General features: G+C 38.6%; 1 long non-coding RNA gene across 1 annotated transcript; it reads left to right on the forward strand.

Moving 5' to 3' along the window:
- The first annotated feature begins 19716 nt into the window (after nt 1-19716).
- On the forward strand, nt 19717-25593 carry LOC139085329 (uncharacterized). Its single transcript, XR_011543612.1, has 3 exons — nt 19717-20331; nt 22129-22230; nt 25404-25593. It is a non-coding gene; the product is annotated as an uncharacterized lncRNA (long non-coding RNA).
- The last annotated feature ends 2271 nt before the right edge of the window (nt 25594-27864 follow it).

A 27864-nucleotide genomic window follows, 5' to 3' on the forward strand; every position in this document is an offset into this window, starting at 1 on the left:
TGATTATTCACTTAATAAGCGTTTATCGAGTATTTACTGTGTAACAAGCTCTGTGCTAGATCTAGCAGATACTAAAGACCCAGACTTCAAAGAGCTTCTAGTCTACTAGAGGAGACAGATATGTACATAATCAGCTGGGTTCGTATAAGGCACCATGAGTCTTGTGATCAATGCTATAAGGGGTAAAAGTACAGTGTTATGTGGGTTGGGAAATTGAAGAAATAACGTCCAGCTTGGAGGGAGTGAGAGTATATCAAGAATGACTTCATAAAGAGGGATTGTTAAATACATTAATTGGAGACATGACTTGTGCCAATTGCATTGATCTGTGCTTTCGTGTGTGTGTGTACACATGTGACGTCCTTGCCTCCCACAGTGGGGACGTGTACTTGGGGTTATGCATGAAGTAGCTGTATAGAACGAGGGGCACAGAAGTATGCACAGCGTGAGATAATTTTCAAAACAATTTTAAAACACCGTAAAATATCCATTTACCAATTTCATCTGTATTTATAAAAATATAAGAACCATATTACATAAACCGGGATTTGTAGTTCTCTAATGATGATAAATATACAAACTAAATTTGTTGAGTCTTTTGGAGCAAAAGCAGTTAATTCCTAGGAAGTGATTCTTTTTGTAAAAAGTCAAATTTCTCATCAAGTACTAGTACTGTTGGAGTCATCATCAAGGAAATTATATTTATATCTATAGCGAGTAAATTGAATAAAATGTCAGGAGAAAAAGCTTTGAAGTGAAAATCCTATTTTTGACATCTTCTTGACTATGTGGTTTAGCTTTCAATCCAGGAGGGAGTCAGGCTTTTAAAATGTTATTTATTTATTTACATTCAAATACAAAGTCACATCCTCTCATGTTAAGAGAGCAGGCTATGGACGCAGGCTGCATGGGGTTCGAATTTCATGTTAAATTTTTATCAGAAGTATGACTTTGGCGAGTTCTAACATCTCTAAGCCTCAGTATCTCTTTCTGTAAAGTGGAGTTGACAATTATAATGCCCCATAAGTCATTGAGAGAACGCATGTAAGGTGCTTGGCACATTGCCTGGAATGTGGAAAGATCTCAAGAAATGCTACTGCTAGTATTATTATTGTTATGAGAGTAGCTAACTTTCCTCCAGCAGAGAAAGGCCAAGATTTAAAATAGAGTAGTATTTATTATTTATGAAGCATTTGTGAGTGTGACTGTATGAATATATAACCCTGCAACCTTCAAGTATGCGTTCAGATTTTGGATGATTTTGACTTTAAGTGTCTGGGACAAACTCTGAGCTCACCTGAATTTTCTAGACTTTAGAAAGCAACATTAGAAGAGATTCTCGGGACAACAGACGGTGCTGAGAACCACATTCTCTGCCTTTAACCTTTGAGTCACATTTGATATAAAACATAAATCACATGAACCATCTTGGACACGTGCTATAGCTCGTCTCTCCTCCTCAATTATTTTCTTTTAAACTAAATCTGTAAGAAATATTTGGGTAAATAATCTTTCTCTTTTTCTTTGTTACTTTCCACATGTCAAAAATAGAATATGGCCAAATTATTCCTTTCCACGTTACTCATTTTTAACCAGGAACACTCAGAAAAGTTTGAGAATGACTTTCAGAGAAACATTTTTAATTGTTTTAATTTATCTAAAAACAAGGTAAAAAGTTTAATTAACAGGCTCTAAGTAATACTTATACCATTTTTCCTCTGCTATCAGCTTTCACTTTTATTTACGATAGGTGTCCCCTGTGTCTCCTTTCGGCCAAGGTCCACTATCACTAATATTTCTGTGATATGTGAATAAACTTAAATGTAAAGTTAGCACTTGCAATCAATGCAAATTAATGACTTTTTAAAAAAATTTCAATCAGGAAAAGCAGCTTTGTAGTTGAAAATCCCATGCTGGCCCTAGAGTGGGAGTTTTTCCAGCCTCTGCTTAAATCCAAAAAAATACTGCAATCTTCTGGCACAGACCCACTGTAATGCTTTAAAAACAATTTAGCAACTGTCATTGCTGTAATTACAGTAACTAATTACCATCCTTAGCAAACAAATAGCTTAACATAATACGCAAGCCGAATCAATTTTGAAGAAATGCAAATTCCAAAAGCGAAAAAGGGCATTTTGGCAAACCTGAAAGAGAAGCAGGAAAATAATACACTTTGTTTTATCTGCACATAATTCCCAGGGAATATCATATCATAAATATTTGCATTCAGTTCTTATCAGGACATTTGCATTTGCTTCTTATCAGTGTGCAGACCGGACTCTGCCAGATAGAGAGAGGAGCGCCCCACCATGCACATATTTCTAATGAATCACGTCTCGGGCCCAGAGAATATTTTGGCTGGAACTTTATCACCCAGATGAAGAGGTCATTTACTCTCCGAGTTGGTTCATCTTGGAATTGTCTTGAGATTTTGATGTGATTCACCCGACGCGGCATTTATTTATTTCTTTATTTTAGACAAACACTGGAGGCAGTTTATTACCAGAACATCTCTTCCAAGGCAGCTGTTCAAAGGACACTTCTCCCCTTGCCTGCCACCCTCTCCCCACCCACTCCTCAACTTCTGCAAAAATGAAATCATATGTAAATAACATTGGTTCCAATTATTTCAAATTCTGTAACAGGCACGGCCGTCTTTATTTTGTGGGAATCAATAAAGAGAATAAAAGCAAGGCAAAGAATAAATCAAGCCCTACTCGACCATCATTATCTTGAAATTTAGTGCCAAATCCTGTTGTAGCTCTCCAGGAGCACGTTTGATTAGCAGCGGCTTCCTGAGTAAGGGGAGGCAGTGTTGATGGCCAGGAAGCCACCCTACTAATGAGACCATCAGATTCCTCTAACGGGTTATCCAGATAAATCCATTTCTCATCTTATTACAAGTAACAGTGCATCTTACCCATGAGCACACATAAGGTCAATAAGCGAGCTGATAGCAGCTTCTCTCATACGTGAATGATAATTTTGTCCTTTTTAACCCTTGAATTATCATCTGACATAGCACCCGGCACTCACTGGTTTGCTGCGCCAGAACATAAAGCACTCGAGCAGTCCATTTTGTTTTGGAGAGAGAAGCAGGAATATTATTCATATTGATTGGATCCTTTCTGTTGGTCTTGGCTGTTTAATTAAACCAGATTTGTATTTTAGTGCTTTGGTAACACGAGGTTCAAATAGATAGGGGTATTATTTCCTTATGTAAAGCAAAGCCCGGTTGGTATACAAGAATCATGGCTTTGCAAGTAAAGGGTTCTACAGGAGAGCCATTATTACACCATTTCCCCTGAAACTTTATCATCTACTTGATATTCTTGCACAAATTCTGAGGTCAAACTTCAAAGCACAACTCTGGATGGGATCAATTTGAGTGCTAGGATTTCAATTTCCAATTATAAATTAAAATATAGGCATAATGGGAAAATTTGTCACTTATAATAGTAGCAAAAATGCATTTAATTGTACTTCATAGTGATTTTATTCATGAATATGGTCACTTAAACATAATTTCACCTTTGGCCCAAATAGAATTTCACTTTAGTTTATTTGTTTAATGCAAAAGAGAACTTCTGGTTTGTTATGATTCAAATGATTGACACGTCTCTATTTGGATCCAGAAAATGTTGTTTAAAATCTCATAAGAAGGTAAACATCTCATGAAACTTTATTCCCACAACAGTAAAAGAAATTTCTGCCAAATTATTTGTTTTAATTATAATTTTTAAAAATTCATAGTTAAAAGATTTATTGCTAAATAGGTCTGTTAACATAGGTTTTCAGAAATATTAGGATTTCAACATAAATTATTTTGTTAAAAAACGTCTAGGCACAAGTACTCATATTGATATTAAGAATTTTAAATATTATTTAAGTCAACTAAACATTTTATAACATTAGCTTATTGAATTATTTCTTTAAGAATTGTTCAAATATTAAATATGAGATGAAAATTTATGTACAAATGAAAAGTTACAATTATGTGGCGTCTTAGAAGAAATTCACATGAAATTGTTCAAAAAGCTTCTTTGTTTTACCTAAGTTCGGCTCCTGTGTACATGTTTACGTTGTGTGTTATGCTCTAAATCCATGATGCACAGTATATTATATGTAAACATCATATAAACAAAAGCCAGAGCCAGAGAAGGAATAACACTAAAAACTATTTGTGGGATTCAATAATTCATCTGGAAAAGACATCATATCTATCCTTCATGTTTTATCATTGTTTTTTGCTTTTTCTTTGAGGTGGGAAGAGCTTACAGTTAAGAACCCATTATCAGGGTGAAGGATGCAGGAAATCCAAAATATTTATGTTTGTCCATGGCACATGGACAAAAGACAGTTCTCAGGAAAAGGGCTTTCTGATTAAGTGATTGAAAACACTCTGGTGTATTTTAATAGCTTCTTCTATCCAAGAGATAACATCATCTTCATCCTTATCACTATTCTGAAACTTATTTTAAACATTCTCTTGTGCTCTTCCAATTAGATACTCTGCTCTTTTGGCTTCCTGTGTCCTCACTGCAACTCATCTCATTTGTTTGCTTTCTCATTTTTGTCAGCAGGTTGGGTGTAAAAAGAGGCATTTAACAGATAATTGAAGGGACATACTTTCCAGAGTCAAATTCAGCTATGTGGCATTCAGCCAGTCTATCAGTGATAAAACATGGATGTGTAAGACATCAACTCGCACTTTTCAAAAGCTTAAAATATTGATGATTGGTTGAATGGCATTACAGAGGATGGTCAAGGGCAATCTGTTCATTTTCACATGAAAATTGATAATGCCCAAACAGATAACATAAAATCAGTTCAAACACTTGGCCAAAATCTATTTAAGGTAAGCATATGTATTGAGTAGAAGTTTATTAATATCTACTCTTGCTCATCTCTTTCTTTAGAACACTTTTTTCCCAGATTTTTGTAATTGCTAGTGCTTTCTCACCATCCTGGCTGGATTGAAATTCCGCCTCTTTAGAGAAGCCTTGCCTGACCATTCTAAAGTAGCTGCCCCCGACATACACAGGCCACTTCTGGTTCCTGTTTTATGTATTTTTATTTACTTCGTGGTATTTACTGCTCTCAATAATTTATATATGTTTTATGTATGGATGACTTTATAGTTTGTACCTGATTCCCTGCAGATGAGGCCAGGAATTTGGTTATACTTGTTCATTGTTTTTTTTGTTTTGTTTTTTTGGTGAGGAAGATTGACCCTGAGCTAATATCTGTTGCCAATCTTACTCTTTTTGCTCGAGGAAGATCGTCTCTGAGCTAACATCTGGCCAATCTTCCTCTGTTTTGTATGTGGGATGCTGCCCCAGCATGGCTTGATGAGCAAAGTGTAGGTCCACGCCCAGGATCCAAACCTGCAAACCCTGGGCTGCCAAAGTGGAGCGCATGAAGTTAACCACTGTGCCACCAGGCCAGCCCCTTGTTCATTGCTTTAATAACAATGTCTAGAACGTTTTTTGGTATGCATTGAACAAGTGTTAATTGTTTTTTATGAAACAAATGAATTTGTGGAAATCTAGGTCCTGTGTTTAGCCTTTTAAAAGCAATTGTCACAGCAACTCTATGAGATAGGCACTAGTAATAAACCCATTTTACGGATGTGAACATCTGAGACTTAGGTTATTAATGGCACTCAACTAATACACACTGGAACTGAGACTCAACGTCAAGTCAGCTCAGGGCTTCAAAGTTTCTGTCCTGAATAGCACTCTGTTTTCCTATACATAACACTTCAGGTAATTCTACTTTTATTAGATCAAATGTATGTTTAGTACAGCCTAGGACAGAGGACAAGTCACTGAGATGGGAAACTTTCGAAACACAATGACAAGTGATCTTTTCGCTGCTTTGTCAGAGATATGTTTTTATTGGCCTTTGAGTTCCCTCTCTTTTGAGCATTCAAATTTTCAGTAGCGCATGGAAACCCCAGGTGACAGCTGTGACTTAGAAAGTTCTTTTCCCTTCTGCACAAAGAATGGACATTGCAAATTTTCCTCTTGGGGAGGATAAGATAAAAGAGAATTAGAAGTGATATTATTCTTGAAGTATTCTGCAGACCAACAGACCAGACAGAGGATATGGATAAAGGTTTCCGAATGCAGATTACAAAACTGGCCTTGAAGAGAAGGGAAAATACACCCGTCGGAATGTCTGCTGAAGGCTTATTCCACAAAAGGCAGGGCATCTGATAAATTCTAGACTTGCTGACAACTCAGAAAGATGAAGAAGCAAGGAAAGAAAACAATATTCTAGACCAAATTATGAAAGGCCTGTATTGTGATAGAGACGTGCAGGAATCTTTGTAGGAAGTAGTCCAATCATTTGAGATATTAGGTAAAAAAAATCGTAGGAGACACTCAATACTATATCTTAGACCTTAGGAAATACATTGCTTAGAGTTTATAATAAGGGCAAGCCTCATTCCATGGTCAGTGAAGTCGAAAGTTCATGTGGCTCAAGAGGGAATCTTTGAAAAGTAGAATTTCTAACAGCTTAATAAAAAATAAGCATAATTAAGAAGCAGAAATGTCATACCTAAAGCTAGCAATGCAGCCAAAAGGAAACCCTCTGATAAAATCATCTAATAGAAGGGTATCTAAAGAAATGAATGGAGGGAGACATTAGCCCAGATGCATACAGCAGAGGGAAGTGGATCTGTAGAAAAATATCAGGAAGGCCAAAGTCTAGGGTGAAATATAAGTTCCAATAACAACCGAATACAACCCAAATGGTGTATGCTCTCCGGAGAGCAAGGAGAATAAGAAACAGATAAGTGGATTTGTAAGTGCTACAATAGATATGCCCAAGGTAAAAGAAAAATTATTTAGGCCCTGCTTTGATTATATGTTTACCAGCAAGCCAGATCATCTTCAAGCTGGATAAGTTAGAACAAGGATCATTAAGGGGATATAGAGGCCCAGGTTAGATAAGCAAATAAATTGTAAAGAAACATCTATTTTCTTTATATGAGTAAAGGCTCGGATGAATTAAGTTGTAAGGTTCTGGAAGATCTTACAGAGAACACCGCAGTGTTCTTCTAGGGGCTCTTTTAGAAATCATGGCGATTGAGGGACGTACCAAAGCTCTGCAGGTGGGGCTATGACCTGCTTTTAAAAAAGGGCCAAATGGTGGAATTTCTGAAACTTTATTGTTCAATATAATGCTATCAAACCCTGGCAATGTTTTTGGAATAAATGATTACACCTATGATTTATTAACACTTTAAAAAAAGTATTGATGCTACGAGGAAATATTGACTCACTGATACTATCCAATTAATTTCCTTCTAAAACCAGGCCATTGGAGTGATAGAGAGAAATGGCATAGTAATGGCATAACTTTGGTTTCAGAAGGCCTTTATTTGACAAAATCAGTTGTGGAATTTTGGATAAGATGGAAAATGTGACTCGGTTAGATTTATCCCAGTGCTGCTTTATCCTATACAAAGAGTTTTGAAATTTTGATTAAATTAGTGGTCTCAATTGATGTATTGCATTTAGTTTGACCACAGTGAAAATTTGTGTTCACTAGCTTTACAGATGGCCCAAAGTTGAGTGTGATGGCCCATGTGCTGGGGAGGGATAGGTAGACTGCTCAGTTGTTCAACTCTAAGATTCTATGATTTGGTATGGCTCTTATCTCCCCCCACACCTTTGTCAACACCAGTGTCAAATCTGCAGGTGCTCAAGAATGCAGAAACCTGTGAACACTCAGGAGAATGTGCCACAGGATGTAGCTTGCTGGCTTTTTAGTGCCACTCAAGTTGTTGACTGGAACAGTAGAACTCTTGTTTGGATCATCCTTAGCTGAGAAGTGTGTATCTGGCATTCTTTTTCTCTTTCCCCCACTTCCATTCCTCCCCGTAGCTGCAGCTATTGGTGCTCCACCAAAATGTCCTTTATTTGGCTGATGCAACCTTCCTTCACCTGCTGGGAGTGTTGGCTGGGTAAGCTCACAGCTGCTTCTTCCTCCAGAGTATTGTTCTCTGCTGGAAGAAGCCACCTCAAATAGAGATGCCTGGGAGCTCAAGCCCCACTCCAAGGGTGGCCCACAGCCAAGGACTGACTGATACGGGCGCGCAAAACGTTGACCCCTGGCCTTAAGGTGGGACCAATCCTGTGGCGTGATTCATGCTCTAGAGCTCCCTGCAGGATCAGGATGAAACTAGACTCCAGCCAGAGCCCCTCTCTCATTAGCTCCTTCCCCTCTCCCAGCCTGCTTTCCTCACCCCTTTCTCCTGAGAGCACTCCATCAAAAATCACCTGCACGAGAATTCCTGTCTCAGTCTCTGCCTCTGGGGAGCCCAACATAAGACATCTCCTCTTCCTCTCTTTGTCATTTTCCTTCTTTATTTCTCTTTCCCACTTTCATCATGTCAAGTAAGATTAACCCATGAAGACAATACCGTGTAGTCCTATCTATAACCTGAAAGGAGAGATCAAACTTTTTAATTGAAATTTGGCTCAGTTAGAACTATTTTTGGGTTTGATTTCAAGATTATTGCATCCATTTAGCCTAGGAGGCCTGTTAAGATCCAGATTCTTGGCCCCACTTTGGCCGTGCTGAGTCAGAGTCTCTGGGGTGAGACCTTGGAACCTGAACTTTATCAAGTTCTCCAGGTGCTTCTATGTACATAAGAATTTGCAAACACTTGAGGTAGAAGATGGCTATACTGTTGCCAAAGTTGTGGATTTGATCCACTTGGAGGCCACTCAGCTGAGCATTAAAATAATCTAATATAAACAAAACTTTTCCAGTCCATGAATTGTGCTTTAACCTTGCCAGGGTTCCTGAAAACATACATCACTAAAATATACTCACATATACAGTGCATTGTTCAAGCTCAATGTCATCTCAACTTTGGGGATAAAAGCACATCAAAGGGCGTGTTATGGAGCTTCTTCAAATACCAAGGGTCTTAAATTCAACACAGGTGCTCTTAACCTTGACACAAATTGCCACTTGTTACCCTGGGTGGAGGTGTTACATACTTGTTTTTCTTCTGGTGTTACTTTTATGACAAAGAGACAGGGTACAACCACTGAATACAGCAAAACTATGGTAGTCAGCATCCCACTAACAAGAAAGCAGGAGATAAACAGAATTCCTGCTTCCTGGCGGTAAACATCTTCAATCTAGCAAACTGCGTGGATGCTAACGTTAACCTAATTAACCCTATGGAGATAAGGGGGTTGGCATTTGCTACTATTTCTGTTACTTGAAGGTAAAGTTTAGACCCAGAGCTTCAGCTTCTGCCTTGTAAGACTTTCCCATCTAGGGATGGTATCTAAGAGTAAAGCTGTCTGCCTGGCATTCCCTTGCTGTGTGGCTCTTGGGAGGAAGGAAAAACCACAAATGATGCATCCTACAGGGGAAATGTTTATTATCTCTAACTAAACTACAATTTCTGATCACTACACTCTTGCAGCTCCCCCATCAGGCCAGTTGCAAAACCTCAGCAGACTGTAACTTCAGGCCACACGTCGGATATGTTGTTCCCTGTGCCCTCTTGGCTTTGGCTGCACCATGGTTGTTGAAGAGCCCCTTTGCAAACTGGCTAAAGCCTACTCTGGGGTTACTATTGTAAGTCAGCATCAGACCTAGGTAAGAAAATTATACTGAATTGGGCATCAGCAAATGCTAGCAAATAGTGTACAATGCAAGAAAGATAATAACCCTAATGAGATGGTGGCTCTGGAGAACTCACACAAATTTGCTCTTTCAGGGGGAAAAAAAAAAGCATGCATCTGGGCCCTTCAACCTCCAAAATTCACAGATTAGAAGGGTGTGGAATTGTCAATATGATGAGCTGAAGCAGGCCAGGAATAATTTCCAGTGCTCTGCTTCCAGCTCCCTGATGCCTCTCCACCTGGATGAGCCATCCGAGCTCGGCACTGTGATCCTGCCATCTGTCACATCCCTCTGGGTAGCAGCCGGCCTTTTGCATAAGTTTCTTACTGGAGGAGAAGCGCTGGCAGCTCTCGGGACCTTCTGAACCCACCTGAGGAGAGCTTGTGGTGACCCATAGAAGAAAGAGTTTTTTAAGAATAGGAAGAAAAGGAAAGATGGAGACGTAAAAAAGATGTACTTCCTGTCCTCCCTTGAGTTGTACCCCTTCCATTCCTGACTGACTTCCAGGAGGCAAGGAAGGGGAAGTGGAGAGCACAAAGGCAATAAGAATACAAGTATTAGGCCAGGCACTATACTTTTACAAACTGCCATTTTCCCTCCTTACCAAAATATTTAAACTAGGCATCTAAACAGATGCAATTCTAAAAATGAATAGACAGCTACATAAATGTACAGTTATGAGATTATACAGACAATATCTAATACTGCTTGGGTAGAAAAATTGTGTGTGTGCCCACATGTGTGAATATGTGTGTGCGTGCATGTCAGTGCTTTGCAGGTGTGCACGTGGGTGTGCATACACACATGTATGTGTGTGCATGTGTACCTTTGTGTGTATGTGTGAGTGTGGGTGTGTTTATATTCCAACTAAAACCAAACATAGCCTTATTTATTTAATAAGAGAGAGCAATTAGCCATCCATGATCCAGAACTCTTTCTGCTCCTATTTCTAATGGGAAGTACAACCATTTCGTTAGCTTTTACTGAGGTATGTTTCACTTATGACCTGCCTTGTCTTGGGATCTCCGTTACTGAGAGTTCAAACTTTGTGCCTGGTGTTCATGGTCCCAAATTACCTCTCCAATCATTCCCCTTCCCTCTGACATCTATATTCCAAACTATTCAATCATTCTCACTCTCTCTGCACATGCCATGCCTCTATGATATTGCTTACATTCTACTCCTTGCTTAGAATACTTTTTATATTAGTTAGTGTAATGCTAGTGGCTTTAACAAATAAATCTTAAATGTTAGTGGCTTAACATAATACAAGTTTATGTTTTGCTTATGCAGCATTCACATAGGTATCCTGGTTAGCAGGAAGAAAGTCACTTCCACTCAGAGTCCGTCAATGAGAACCAGTCATGGCACAGGGCTTGAGAAATGTCGTCCTTGGTTAGGCAGCTCCTCCCACGTGACAGCCTTACTATGGAAGTGGGGACACACATACTACTGGACAGTTAGCTGTCTTTCTAAAGTGACATTCTGTCAAATACTTCCAAGCATTTCCCATTGAAATTAATTTCTCCATCCTCTCTAATCCCAAAACACTTTGTTTATACCTCTTTTATAATAAGCATTGTGTTGTTATTGTTACTATCAATGTTGCTTTCATTTGTTATTACTATCATTTTTACTATCATGTTATTATTGTCATTTTTACATCAGTTATTACCATCATTTGTTACTACCATCATTGCTCCTATCATTGTTACTTTCACTTCTTACTGCTATGGTTATCACCATCATTTGGTTTGGAGTACAGCACAAGGTGGGGAGTCGTGGTCAGCACACAGGCATTGGATCACGAACTGCCAAAAGTACATAAAATTTGAATGCTGGCTCCACGATTTGCCTATGGACCCTTGGTGATTTAGTCAACCTCTCAAATGTCCTGGGTTGTGTCTGTATAATGGAGATGATAGTATAGCCTCCTACGACTGTCATAAAAATTGAATAAAATCAGGCATTTAAAATACTTAACAAAATGCCCAGTACATAGTAAGAGGTTATTAAACAGTGACTAGCCATGAGCTCTGTCTCCCCAGTAAATTATGAATTTACTGAAAGTAGAAAAAATTTTGTAGATTTTCATCACCCACTACAGTGCCTGATACATAAAAAGGGTCTAATAATGTCGAAGTGATTTATTGGAGCTGCTCTGGTCTTTGCAATAGAAGTGTAAATAGGACCAAAACAAATTCATTTTCTCTATTTTTTCTCTACATGGAATTAATAGCTATCTATTTTAATTGGCCTCTCAGTTATCTATAAAGCTAAAAAACATAGGGAGAGATATTTTAATTTATGCTTCTGTCATGAAGTAACTTCATGTGTAACCCATGGATTTCCCAGAAATGAGATTCTCTAAGATTCCTTGGTTGCACATTCCAACCTTTTGTCATTCAATGTGGAGACATTTTCCCTTAGGTAAGAACCACATTTCTCTTACTTTACTTAAGGTCATTTCCTACATGAAAACTTTTTATTTTTACTTATTTATTTTTGGTGAGGAAGATTGGCCCTGAGCTAACATCAGTTGCCAATCTTCCTCTCTTTTTGCTTGGGGAAGATTGTCCCTGACCTAACATCTGTGCCATCTTCTTCTATTTTGTATGTGGGATGCTGCCACAGCATGGCTTGATGAGAGATGTGTAGGTCTGTGCCCAGGTTCCAAACCTGCAAACCCCGGGCTGCCGAAGTGGAGCATATGAACTTAACCACTATGCTACTGTCCCCATGAAAACTTTTCAAATCAGGCTCTGGTTTCTGCTGTTTAGATAAAAAAAATATTTTATTTTTTCTTTATATGATATACATGTGTTTAATTTAAATATTTTTATCCTTGTCTCTAGAACTCACTTTCCTTTTCAGAAATAATTACCCCAAACTAGATATATACTCTAATAAATATCTGTCTAACATTTTCTATAGAAAGGACACTATCTCTCATTGACCATCATGGTTTCTTCAATGAAGAAAGACTCACTCCAGTTGGGATATTAGGGTTGTTCCACCCCAGAAACAGTGGCATGAGATAGCTAACTATACATCTCCTGGGCTATAAACTATGAGAGGAGACAATTTGCTCCTTTTTGCTTGCCAGTGTAGCCTTAAGGCCTGGCACATAGAAGATGATGTATATCGACATTAGTTGAACAAATAAATGAATTATTTAATTAATAATCAACCAACCAAATTGATTGGTGGGGGAATGTGGTGATTGGTCTTTACATAAGACAAAACTCATTGTATTTCTTTTTTTCCCTATCTTATTAAGCAATTTGAGATTTTTTCCCCCCAGCATCATTGCTGAAACAGAATCATTACTTATGTTTTACAGGTTCTGTAAAGCTTTATGCACTTTTGGCAGTTCTAAAACTTTTCTGAGCATTCCAATTCTCTTTATCCTCTAGGAACTTGAGGGCAAAGTGAAGCATGAGTAGTCTGTGTTTCATGCCCCTCCCGCAGTCACTTTCCCCACTCACACAATCTACATATATTCGTCATCAATGAGGAATCTAGCAGGCACTTAGGATGGTGGGGATCACAACAGTTCACGAAACACCCTGGAGAATGACAGGTTTATTAAATTAATATCTCAACTGTACTTCCAGATTGATATGGTCTGGGGAGAAATCTTTCATAGTAGCCCTTTACAGGGATATCTAGATTACGGAATATGCATGTACATTATCCCATTTGATTTTCACACCAACCTATGTGGGGATTGAAGCTCAGAGGCATTAATCTGCTTGCCGAGGATCACATGGTTGGGCACACTGCCTTACAGCCTGTGCCTCTGATTCGAAATTAGAGCTGTTACAGGATCTGCCTTCGCTGCTGCTTGTAACGACCATGTTTCTGCTGGCAGCTAATTGAGTATTCTACCCTCACCTATTTTCTGCACATGTAAAACTCACCCAAAGGAGTTGAATTCCTACAAGCATTCATTCATTGATTTTCACTTTCAACAACTATTTATTAAGCACTTTTTATATTCTAGGCACTGTACTAAGTGGTAGGATACGATGCTAAATAGCATAGACGTGGTCTTTGCTCGCTTGGGGCTCATAATCCTATGGGAGATGAGGAGTGGGATACAGGAAATTGAAAACTCAGATTCTACCCAAGCCCTGCAGAAGCAGCAGCAGCAGTTCCAACGTAAACCCATCATGGGGAGAAAGGGATCTGCAGGCCGTTACCTAAATGAGTTTTGGCGGCCATGTTGGGCCTAGGACCTTGAAACTGTGGCACTGTCATTTCAATTGCTAAATAATTTGCTTCTAAGTTGTTTGTGTCATGGGAAAAGTGTGTGTGTGTTTACCATATTAAACTGATGTATTTAAAAAACAACTCAGATTTTCACATAGTTTACTAAGTGTTAAGATAGGAAATGTACTAGGTCTCTAAAAGCATGTAGTGAGGGCTAGCATGTATTCACTGCTTTACTTCATGCAAGCTTCTTCAGGGTCCTTCTCATGTATTAACTTATTTAACCTTCAGAACAATCAGGTAAGATGAAAACTATTATTATCCACATTTTTCTGAAACGGATTCCAAAGAACTGAAAGGTTAAGCAATTTTCGCAAGGAACTCTGGCTCACTACATTAAAGGAGAGGCAACCACACTGAACCTGAGAGGTTGGGGAATTCTCTGAGAAAGTGCTCAAAGTGCTTATAATTTATAGTACAAATTATGCCTCAGTTTTCTTATCTATAAAATGGGACAAAGGGAATTTCTACTGCATAGGGTTTCTCCAAACAGTAAATAAGATAATATACATAAAGTCATAATATAATACATCTAGTTATTGTAGGCACTCAATAAATTTAGCTTTTATTAGTATTCTTATCATAATTATTATTAATAAGCTTAGATAGGAAATTGGTAATGAGTTAAGTCAAGCAAAGTGAAGTGAGATGGCAAAGAGTATTCTGAAACAGGGGATGGTGTATGTGAATGCGCAAAGGTGAAGGAAAGCATGATAAGATCAAACTCAATATCTGGACTGTATATTGTGACCTATTTTGTGGTCTGACCATTTCTTTTTCTTGGCCATATAAATGCCATTGTCTTTGCCACTGGATCGTGTGCTACCTGATGACAAACCCAGAAAAAGTTTTTAGTTTAGAATTGCCAGTGGGTTGATATAAGTTTGGTTTCTACCTATGGGGGCGATGATGATGACGAAGTCTGTGTAACATCTCTGCAAACATTTCCTCATCCACATCTTCATCAGCACCTCTAAAGGTCATTGTTACTAATATCATTATCAATTAGAGCAGCGTAAGATAACTCGACTACACCTGAACTCTCACACACAATGCTACTTCACTCTTGACTCCGAACTCTTGTGTCTCTTGTAGATATTACATTGTTAGAGGGCAGACTTGTTTAGAAGCTACCAGAGATTTCCAGTTTGACATGGCAGATTGACCACATGTGTTTATTTGCACTTTCTCTACAAACTTCATTAAATGGCAGGAAAGGCACAAACACACAAGAGAAAGAGATTGTGAGAGGAGATGAGAGCAGATGCGCCATGTCAAAAAAGTTGGAAGTGGGCAAACAGCTAAGCAAATGGTAGGAGACTGTGTTGAACAGAAAAAGTTGGCAGCTAGGTGTTTGGAAGGGTAGAGTGGAAAGCCAAAAAGGAACAATGCACTACTCATTTAATATACCTCTGGGAGCCAGGAATTGAAGGTAATATGTACCTCTGAAAGGAAGAGTGAGGTCTGAGTCCGGGATTGGCTTGGTTGCCTGCCTTTAAAATGAGAGGATGGGACCCTTTATGTTCCTTCTTCCCCCCAAGGTGAAGGCTGAAGATTTAGTTTCTGGAGAGGATGCACAACAGAGGACCTGGTGTCTGTATCAGCAGGCAAAGCAGAGGGAGGTGTTGGTGTTACATGCAAACATGGGGAATAAGTGAAAGTTTCATATAAAAACAGAAACTCCCATGTCTCTTTTCCATTTTCACCTCCCAGAGCACCAGACATCTCTCTTTTCCCACTCAGGCAAGAGAGGGAAGGCGTTCTCTCTGAGGAAATGACCCACTCAAGAGAAAAGGTTTACAAGAATGGACATTTAAGATTTCCCCATAACACTAGCAGTCTGGAGAATAGCACACACCCTGTTTCCCTTACGGAAGCCTACTATTTGACAAACCCCACTCATGTACACAGATATGTTCAAACCAGCATTTTACTACTTTGCTAAAGTTGGAATGGAACCAAAGATTACTTGATTTTTTAGATAAGACTAACATAAAAGGCAGCCACCAAAACAAACAGGAAAAAGGAAGCCAGAGGATAAAAAGACCATACAGAGAGCTAGAGAAATTTCAAAGAAACTATATTTGTTATCCCAAGAGAGGTAAGAGAAGATTCTACATTTATGATATGAAACCAGGATGCTATAAATAAGAACGATTCAGAGTATTAAAAAAGAGCTTTGGGAAATAAAAAAAAATATGGAACAAATATTAAAAATTCAATAAAGGTTGAATAATATACTTGAGCAAATCTTGTAGAGAAAAGGACGAAAAGTCAAAAATATACAAACATAAGCAAAAAAGGCAAGAAAATTAGAAGATCATACTAAGAGCTCCAATATCCAAAATGCTAGAAGTTACTGCAGAAGATAACAAAGGAAATGGTAAGGAATTTATCAAAGAAATAATAGAAGGAAATTTTCCAGAACCAAAGGATGGTAATTTCTAGATCTAAAAGTCTTACCAAGTAAAAATGCTCATCATGGCAGGGACCCATAAAAATACAAACCGCCCAGCACCATTCTACAAAATTCAGGACGGCAGGGATAAAAGCAAATCCTAATGCATTCCAGAGAAATGTACAAATGAATAGGTCATGTAAAAAGAAAGGATCAGGGATAGAAATGACTTCAGGCTTTTCAACAGCAACCCTGGAAGCTAGATGACAAAATTCTGAGGGAAAACAATTCTTAATCTAGAAAGGTATACTCATCAAAACTGTCAATCAGTTGTCAAGGCAGAATGAAAATATACCTAGTCAAGCAAAGTCTCAAAAACTTAGCCCCTTAGTACCATTTCTTTTTTCTTTCTTTTAAAATTTTTTCCCGTCTTTATTGAGGCATAATTGACAAATAAAAGCTGTATATATTTAAGGCATACAACGTGATGTTTGGATATATGTATACATTGTGAAATGATTACCTCAATCAAATTAATTAACATATCTATAATCTCATGTAATTACTCCGTGTGTGTGTGTGCATTTGTGTGGGTTTGGTGAGAGCATTTCACATTTAAGATCTACTCTCTTAGCAAATTTCAAGTATACAATACAGTGCTATCAACTATAGTCACCATGCTGTACATTAGATCTCCAGAACTTATTCGTATTGCATGACTGCACAGCTTTGTCTGCTTTGACCAACATCTTCCCATTTCCCCTTCCCATTTCCCACTTCCCCGGGCAGCTGCCATTCTACTCTCTGCTTTTATGAATTCGACATTTTTTTTTTTTACATTTTTTACCAAGAATGAACCTACATTAACACCCCATAATCACTCAAAGTCCATAGTTTACTCTTGATACTGTACATTCTATGGATTTGAGCAAATGTTTCCTGACATATATCCATCATTATAATATCATACAGAGTATTTTCACCATCCTAAAAATCCCCTGTGCTGTAGCTCCTCATCTCTTACCCCCACCTCCCACCACTGGCAACAACTGATGTTTTTATTGTCTCCATAATTTTGTTTTTTCTGGAATGTCATATAGTTGGAATCATACAGTATGTAGCCATTTCAGATCGGTTTCTTTCACTTAGTAATATGCATTCAAGGTTCCTCTATGTCTTTTCATGGTTTGATAGTCATTTCTTTTTAGCCCTGAATAATATTTCATTGTCTGGATGTACCACAGGTTATTTATCCATTTACCTACTAAAGGGCATCTTGGTTGTTCCTAAGTGTTGTCTATTATGAATAAAGCTGCTATAAACATCCATGTGCGGGTTTTTGCGTGAACATACATTTTCAACTCCTTTGGGTAAATACCAAGGTGTGTGGAATTCTACTTTTTTATGGAATGTTATTCAGCCTCAAAACAAAAAAAGAAATCCTGACAGTTCCAACAACATGAATGAAGCTGGACGACATTATGCTAAGTGGAATAAGCCAGACACAGAAAGACAAATACTGTATGGTCTCCCTTACATGTGGAACCTTAGTACCATTTCTTAGGGAGCTATTTGAGAGTATGTTTCACCAAGGTAATAAACCGAGAAAGAGGATGAGCTTGGTCCAGGTAAAGGTGATGCAAACCAAGAGACGTAAAGAGACTTCTCAGAAAGACAGCAAAGGAAGCCTCAGGATAACTCCTGTGCAGCCAGGATGGAGCAGGTGAAAGGGGGCTCCAGGTCAATAGACAGAAATTGATCATGTGGATGCAAATCTGCCGTCAGCGTTGCTGAAGAGCAAAGGAAGCTACACCCTGGAGCAAGCAGCAACTTGCTGAGATTGTGAATAGGCCAAATCGTGCTAATGGCTAATTTGTATTTCCTTTAAAGGAAAAAGCATGATACCCATGCCCAGCACCTTTTTTTCTCAGACATTTGTTTTTGTTTTTGTCTTTTAACAAGAGAACATATGGAGTGCTAACCAGATGATTTAGAAAAGCTCTGTTTTATCCCTATTATTGACTGATGTTTTAAGTGAATGCTACAGTATTTACAAAATGCCGCCACCATTATAATCTTCGAGAAAGACTAAAAAGACTGGCAACCACGCTCAATCAAAACTCATGTCAAATGATGTGTTCCAATAGTGAACTCAAATGCAACACCAGGAATTACGACTTGGTTGTCACTGAAGGAGAAGATCTGTACCTCATTCTGGGGACAACTTCTTGAGGTTCCAGAACTGTGACTCTCTATATGGACATGTGTGAGTTAGTTTGTAGTGTGGATGTAACCTGGATAAAACCCAGAGCATTGTGCTGCGCAGACTCTTCATGTGGTGGCACTCAAAGAAGCAGACACAGCCAACAAAAGACTGACTTTTTCCTCGCATCTTTCACAAATGGAAGGGACTCAATTCACAGCGCACCCCACACATCTTAATTGTCTCCTCTTTTTCCCCTAACTCTATTAGCTCTAGAGTTTTTCAAACACCAAACCTTTAAAACTCTTTCCAAACTCAGCCCAGGAGGCTTTTCTATGTTACCCTCCTGGTTACTCTTCCTCCTTAACTCTTTCTACTGTAGATCGATGTAATGCTCTTTCCTTGAGTCCTTGTCTAGGTTTTCTGTAACAAAGGAGAGCCCAATAACTGACTCCGTAAGAAAGAATTTGTCTTCCATTTTTCTCTTCTTTAGAATTCCATATCTTTTCATCCATTTTCTTGGTATAGCCTCATAACGAAGTGGGAAAGACAGACCACATCTTAGAAAACAAGGGAAAATTTAGCTGATCCTCAAAAGACAAAATTGTTTTTGGTAAAGAGGGAAGTATACACGTAAGCTGAGAACATCCACACATTAACAAATTCTCTTGTTGATAGGCAGGGAAAAGTTTTCATTTGAGGTTCTAGAAGTGCCATAATTTTTACATCACCTCAGGCATTTACGCACACAGGAAACCCCCACTCTACTGTCAGCAACACTACCTGTTGTCCTATTTCTGCAGTCTGAAACAATGGAAGAAAGCTCTTTACATCCAGAAAATAAACTGATTGAAATATCATCTTGAGGAAGTCTGTTCTAAAGACACTAATTGATATTGTTTGAGGAAGTGTAAGTGTCTGTCATGAAAGCCATTTTAACGGCCGATTTGTTTTCTTCTTTAGTTCGCTTAACTTGGCAGAGTGTTAACTTCCCCCTTAGAAAAGCTCCTATGTTGATTTATGAATGTTTTCAAATTTTTAAGATTCTCCAAACCGTTGTTTCACCTGTAAGTAGAGAGATAGCTTGTTTGGCTAACTGCCTTGCATGACTCTGTGCCAGGCAATGAATAATGCCATGTTCAATATTCTAAATTTGTGTTCCAAATTCTGAATTTCCAATGAGCTGCATGGAACTCTGCTGATAAGTGACTGATTTTCCCTGCAAGGATTGTCTTATTTTAAACTTCAAATTTAGTTGCCTTACTTTATGCAAGGCAATTTTGAATGGATTTTAAAGTGAGGATGAAGACTATTCACACTTTTCTAAACCTAGAAGGCAGAAGAAGTGAGCCAATGAAGGAGGGCATCTTATCTAAGAGGACTACAGGTCTTAACAGAAGCACTCAGGGACGGCTCTTTCTTTCGAAATGGTGTTAGCCAACCTTTTATAGGAAGCTCAGATACAAAGTATTACCCAAGTTGCTAGTATTCGCCCCAAAGGATTTCTACGTATTTAAAAATATAAACATACTTACGTGCATGGAACTGGAGCTCAGGAAACAATAATGAATCCTATGAGTGACTAGATATTTCTTCTGCACTGAAGTAGGCTGATTTGGAATTCTAGAATTTGGATGAACTTAAAAATATTATTTACCCATTTTTGTCTTCCTCTGCACATTTTTCTAGGCCATATTATAAGTACTAGGATAATGTGAGAAAGCCTTTCTTAGAGCCTTTCCAGCAGAAGAGGAAGGAAGGATTGCCAACAGTCACCGCTCAGAGAATGTCTGTGAGTATTCCAAACTAATTTTGTGAACTTGAGCATCATTATTTTTGTTTTGTTTTGTTTCTAGGATGTGTGTCAGCCAAGACTGTACCTACGTGGACCTCAGCTTACATAGATTATCCAGCTCATTTAGATAATGTAGGTAGTTTGAGTACAAGTACTTAGATAATTCACACAGCTTCTAGACTGACCTGGGTTGACCAGAGGACTGCATACTCCCTCATGTCTTTTCAGCTTAGTAAACCCATCAAGACATTAAAAACCAACAACCAAGACTCTGTTTTTTCCCCCCAATTCATGTTTAAAATATATTTAATATGATTAACCAGTTGTTTCATATAGCACGTGTTTTGATTTAAAGCGATAAGAGATGGTTTCATATTGGATTTAGGGACCACTGCTGTGGGAGAAATGACCATGTTAACTTCTTTCCTGGAAAAGAAAGTTCCACTCTGCTTGTGGCTAGAACTGTGGTTGAGCACACAGGATTCCTTTGTTGTCTGTGGTCATATCGTACTGGTAGTTGATATCGGTATGTTGTTGGAGGGATAAAACAAAGCTGGTGATAAAATTTCCAATAGCTACTGAACTAGGAGAAAAATGCAACATGGGGCAGTCAAGATACCAGTCAAATTATGGCCCACTAGAGTTAGAATGCGGAAATGTGTTAGTGCTGGCTTACATTTTGGATGAAGTGTCCACTTGATACATTTTTCCTCCGTCTAATTAGGTGGATGTGCTTAGTACTGCTTCCTTTAGTGAGGGCAGGAAAAAGGTATAAAGACCCACAAAAGGGTCCAGGAGACCATTTCACATTTTTTTTTTACCTAGAATGTGGAGAACGTATTAGAGACTGATAGATAAATATACAGAACCTGCCGTGAACTAGCTGAATGTGGTCCAGAGTGGCCAACTTTCCAGTTTGTTAACCCTCATTTTGAGGACCATCTTAAATAAAACACAGACCCATGAAATATGGGAAAGAGTTATTAACTTAAAAAGTAAAAGAGTAACTTGCATTAACATTGCCTTTGACTACTTCCATCCTAGGAATGGCTCATTGAGAGGAATTATTTGATTTGTCACAGAGATGTAGGCAAATACTTTGGGTGGTGGAGGTAGAAGTGGTGGCACCTGAGGTGAGTCTGTTTCCCCAACCTGGGATGGTGTGAAAAAAGCCAGTGGCACAAAGAGCCTCCGATAGAAAATGAGTGTGAGATGTGGAGTCAGGGGTCAGGCAGGAAGATCTCTGAGAGTCCACCTAGGATGGTGGCCTTTGGGGCAGACAGCGTTGGCAAATGTTCACCCATGTGCAGTGGACCAAGAAATACGACGACTGCAGCAACTATGGGTGAAAGAAACTGCTTTTCACCCAGTTTTTTGGCATTGAATAAGTTCAGTATTTTTACATAGTATAAAATAGAGTGGTGAGGAGTACCCCAATGGCTAAGATTGAAATTCTCATCAACCCAGAGGTTGGGGGTTTGGAGCAAATACAATTTGATTTAGAGAAATAAAAAAGAAAAAAGTGACATTCCTTAGACTGTGACCTTCCAGTCTTAAATTCATACACGTTTTGGAGATGAGATCTACAAAACACCTAGCTCAGTGACTGGCTTATGACAAGCAATCATTATTCCTTCAAGAAATGTTTATTGAGTAGCTACCTTGTGCCAGACACCATGCTAGATGTTGGGTATAATGAGGTATAAAAAAACAAGATGCAGCCCCTGTGCTTGTGGAGGTTACCCCGATGGTAAAAGACATATTAAATGACTAAACACTCAACTTATTTTTTAGTTTCATGAGAGGAGCCAGCCTTGGGACAAACCTGACTCCCAGATGAGGTCAAAGCCAAGGAAACCTCAGGGAAGTGGAGCCCGAGGCCTGAGGACACTAAAGGTTTGGATTAAATCCCGGCCAGGAGACCTACCTCTAGACTTTCAGCCACAGAAGGAAAGAAGTTCTCCTACACACACACACACACACACACAACCGCACACACGCACACAACCGCACACACACACACAACCGCACACACACATGCAACCGCACACACATTCTCACACACTCTTCTCTTTAAGTCAGAGAGTTCTGACACCAGAAACCAAAAGAATTCTTTACTAAAACACCAAGAAAAAAGAAAATAAGAGAATACCAGATGTATATCATATTTAAGGATGGTAAATTAGAAAAATAGATAAATCAATAACAGGAAATGGAAGCATGTTCCCATAGCCTAAAGATCAGAAAGGGAAGCTGCTGGAGGAAAAGAAGCCCAGTGCCTTGCAGATAGTAGGCATGCAATAAACTGTGGTTTCTTTGAATAGGGTTAAACCAAATTTACCAATATTGGAAATCTACTGATACAATAAAGAGGACACTTTTAAAGAAGATGAGGTGATTGCTACAGGGAGCTCTCAGTCTTTAAGGATTCATAGCAAAGAGTGAAGGCAGAAGACATAGCCCAAAAGGAAAATGACAAAGAAGAATACCCTGTAAGAATTCCATTATATTATAGAACAAAGCTCTAAGACGCTGAGGTTTGTGAAAACTGCTGAGAATCATAAAAAGGAGTTTTGAAAAGTTACAAATAGGGGCTGGCCCAGTGGCATAGCAAGTTAAGTTTGAGTGCTCCACTTCGGCTGCCCAGGGTTCACCGGTTCAGATCCTGGGTGCAGACCTACGCACTGCTTGTCAAGCCATCCTGTGGTAGGCGTCCTACATATAAAGTAGAAGAAGATGGGCACAGATGTTAGCTCAAGGCCAATCTTTCTCAGCAAAAAGAGGAGGATTGGCAGCGGATGTTAGTTTAGTGCTAATCTTCCTCAAAAAAAAAAAGTTATGAATAAATTCTCCTAACTGACTTCTGCATAATGGGATGCCAGATTAATTGACACTCTTTCTCCTGTTTTTAAAACATCCACGTTAAAGACTACAGCCCACCGAAGGCTCATGGTTCCTAGGCTCTTTCTATAACACCTATGAGTACCAGACAAACCTACCCTTGGAGCTGTGTGCAACCCAACGTTCAATTGTGTTTCTTCTCAGTTTATGCCAGTTTTATATTGTGGTAGTTAAATATTATGCAAAGTCATGAAAAGACTGGGAAAGGAATTTTTAAGAAAGTAATACTAAATTAAACATAGAAAGACTGTAAAAATGAGTGGCTAAAAATATTAATAAAAGAAACCATTTCACATTATAACCAAAAGACTTTGGGAAAAATTGTAAAAATCTGGAAGATTACTGCACTCAGATTATTTTGCTAGAGTTTTAAATTTTTATTTCACTTTAAGGAACCCAAGGTGGAAGAGTGTAGCCTATGTTATAGAAGTATGGTATAAGCAAGAAAGTAGTGCAGAACTCCAAACAGGGGATTCACACTCAAAGAATAGTCCTTCACTTTGCATCAAAGGAGTGGTCAAACAATGTACCCTTAGATAGTTTAAGTGTAAAGCGCACACACACACACACACACACATGCACACAGTTAATCTATCAACTACTCTAGCTGGGTCACATTAATTAATGAATTTCTACCATGTGTTCAGAGGGAAAACAATGAGAAAGAGCAAGTCTTCTCTGTTGGATAGTTTGTGTTAAGATACTGATGAAGTGGACAGAGAAATACTACTCAACTCTATTTCTGTTCCATCTTTCTGTCAAGAGTGCTCTTTACACCAGAAATAACAGAGCAATCCTAGTTAAGAGGTGATTAAAGAAACAATGCAGGTGAAAAGAGCACCAAAATGTTTTAAATGTTCAATTTTCCTGGTTTTAATAAATTCATCCTAAAGGTTTCAAGAGGAGCCATAGTTGAACTCTAAAGAGTGATCAAAAATGGAAAAATGGAAGAAACTTGTTCTAAGTTTCCAAAAGGGAAAAATTTGGGAAGTATGTTTGATTCAACGCCTAGGGAAACATTGGAATGGATTATTAAATGTATTATTTATGATCATTTAAAAACAAAATCAATGATCTCTTAGAAATCACACCAAAACAACCTCATAACCTTTCTTTTATTGTTGTTATTTTCTAATATGATTATGAAAATGTAGGAAATGATCAGGGAAATGATAGCATATCTCTTATGATATTCTGGCAGACAAGACGAGGAAATATGATAATATGTCTAGAAAGAGCTGACATTGATGGAAGGGTCATATTCAGAGCAGAGGAACCAGAAGATGTTGGCCGGCCTGAAGAGAGGCTGACAAAAGTGCCACTGTGTTATCCTCTTGTCTTGTCCCAGCTGACTTCTGTATCAAATAGTGCTGATCAAATTTTCAGGTGACAAGAGATTAGAAGAAAGGTTTAATACAAAGGGTAATAGAATCAGGGTCAAAGAGAACATGACCAAATAAAATAATAGGCTGAAGTCTATTAGACTGAAATCTAACAAGATTGGATTTAATTGGATATAATTCATATAGTTATGGGTTGAATTTGAACCTAATTTATTCAGGTTGGTTCACCAGGAAATCTTGTAGCAGGCACGGAAACACCATTAAAGGATTTTATGGTTGATGCTATACAATTGGCAATGTCTACCTTCTAAGATTTTGGGGTTAAAAATCATTAGCCATTAGACACCAACTCTGGGAGAGGTGGAGGTGTCTGTGAAGTATTTCAATCCTCATTCCAGTCAGTTCCAGGGCATCCTGTGCAGAGTGGAGAATAGCTATTGGAGAAATTTGGGCATTGTATGGATATTCAGAATACCAGAGAGAACTTCAAGTGACAGTTCTGAGAAATCTGTCCATACGGAAATTATCATTGAGGGAAGAAAAAGTGAAAACTAGCCAGCATACAGGCCCCCATGGATGAGACTAGAATACTAGAAAAGTCATGGCCAAAATGACAAACTTAGACACCTCCTCCATCAAGTGACTCAGTAGAGGCAGAAGGAAGGAGTCGGGGGTTGAGCAGAGAGACCATGTAAAGAGAGTAGGTCTATAGACGCACTATGTTTGGATCTTCTCTTCTAGAACAGTAGTTCTTTTATTTGGCCGGGCCTAAGCTTGGCCTTTCCAGTGGTGAACTTCTTCATTCACATGTCTTTCTTTTGGCAGCACTAACCTGGTTTCCACTTGGGACTTTCCTCTCAGCCACTGTGTGGTCTTGGTGAGACTACAAACCAGGCCACCTGCCCTTCTCTAACCAGTGTGGGAACATGACCCAAGACAAGCCACCGGACTCTGTCTAGACTTTAAGCTTTAAGCAAGGTGAGAATCAACGATAAATAAAAGTACAGTTAAAGCACTTTCCTTTCATTTTTGGTCTTTCAAGAGGTCTGTTGAGGACCTTACTTTTCTGAGCCTAGTTCTGCTTTCCTGTTGATTGTATAGCTTCCCAAGGCAGTTCTTTTCTGCTAGAAGAAAAGAAGTTTGGTGCAAAACTGTGGCATAACATTGTCAGTGATGTACCTGAATAGTTGTTTGTATCCTAAAACAGATTTCAAGGTGCTTTCTGAAGGAAGTGTTGGCTTTTCTATGGGTACCCTAAGGGCTCACCTCAGGGCTGCCATTCTCCACTAAATCGTTTTGACACATTTGTCCATCACCACCAACTGTGTTGTGTGACATGAATGATTTGTTTCTGTAAAGTGGTGATGTTTGTGAATGGTTCATGTTTTCTTATAAATTAAATCAAATCCAAGGCTCTTTCTTACAGTAAGTCACTCACACTCAGTTACAAATAGGCTTCCTTAAGTGGGAGAGAAAAGTCTGGAGTGAATGGTAATTAATGGAATTATTCACCCTCTGGTGTAGGCCGGTGGGAATGTGTCATGCATATGAATCTCTCACATGGATCACTCTGGACTGAAGGCCTTTGAGAGCATAGTGAAGTCATCAGTTCTTATTAAAAGGCCAGCTGAGAGATGAGCAGTATTCCCTTTAGGAATCTAAATTTCACGCTGGGATAAGGCTTCCCAGTCTAAGCTTCGGGTTGTATAACTGGACCATCATCCTTCGGCTTGTTGTAGAATCATTTCTGCTGACACGCACTTTAACATTTTGCCCCCATCTTTTTTTTTTAAGGACACCTGAGAAAAAGCCCACTAAATTCTTATGGCATGTGCTGTACAAATATTGCAGAGGACATTGCCCACCGTGTTTTCAACAAACATTTTTTGAGTATCTTCCATGTTTCAGATCTCATGATAATCTTTGGGTATATGAGGAGAATGAAGATGGACTCAGTTGTTGAACTCATGCAATTCACATTCAAGAAGGATGTCTTTCAAGAGGGAAAGATGACAATTAATCAAACAACTACAACAAATAGAGGCATGATTACAAGTTAATAACTGGTACAAAGAAAAGACACACAGAGTGCTGTGAGTTCTTTCACCACTGGCTCTCCCCTAGACCTAGGGAGAGGTAGAGGTCAGGGAGGGCTTTTCTGGAATCTGTAGGATGATTCAAGAGCTGAAGGAGGAGCTGGAATTAAGTGGGCATAGGGGCAGAGCAGGGACCTACATCTATCGATTTGCTAGATGCTTGGGTATCGTTATTGTTTCTACTTTTCCTCCATTCTTGTATGCAATTTGGACTCTGGATAGGTTGTATCCTTTACCTTGGAAAATCTGTCAGAGGCAGAAAGACTTATGCTTGTTACTTTTTGAAAAATGGAGTAGTTTATCCCATTTTTCTAGGAACATTCACTTGCTAGTTTGAATTTAAATCTTTTTTTAATTGATCTGTTTTGTAAAATTTGGTTGCTATGACAATAAATTGATTCACTTCAAAAGCTATTAACAGCAGCTTGGCTATTCCGTTTTCTTTGTTGAGAATATTACAATAGGTAAAGTGTCACAATAACCAAGAAAATTCCAAGGATGGGGAAAATGGTACAGGAGTTTGGCAAGATGTGATATGCCTTCTGGTTCATTAAACATTATAGAATTTAATTTCTGGTAAATAATTGAGAGATATTAATTCATTTCATAAGAAAAACCTGAAGAGTAGGTTTAAGAATGATAACGTTTCCTTGGTTTTCACTTAATAGCATTCGTTATTTCAAATCAATATTTATTGAGCTTCTACTATGAGCCAAGAACTGTGCTAGGTACCATAAATAAAAGATGAATTAGACAAACTTCCCACCCAATGATGAAGCTGTAAACCTGAATTTTTACGGACACATTAAGGTCAGAACAAAATTAAGTTCCAAAAAAAATGTAGTAAAGCTGATGCTGGGCATGCTTCCCTTCTCTTAGGCATCATATCATGAAACTGCCAATAGCACTCCTGAGCAAATGGCATTGTCTTTAGTATATTTTTCACTTTCTAAAAACAGTGGATATGAGGTAAACGCATCACTCAAGCATATCACCTGATGGTAAAAATACCATCACCGTGGACCCTCAGTACAAAGCACAAAGTACGGTCCATGAATTACTTCCCCTGAGAAGAGGATATGTCAATGAATTACCAACTGACAGTTTTCTGGCTGAGTTGAGAGCTAGTCTAACTCTGGAGCCATTTGAATTCCAGCACTGCCAGTTATGACTGTGTTTTAGTTTCCTCA

This window comes from Equus przewalskii, chromosome 8 (assembly GCF_037783145.1).
Source record: "Equus przewalskii isolate Varuska chromosome 8, EquPr2, whole genome shotgun sequence".
NCBI lineage: Eukaryota > Metazoa > Chordata > Mammalia > Perissodactyla > Equidae > Equus > Equus przewalskii.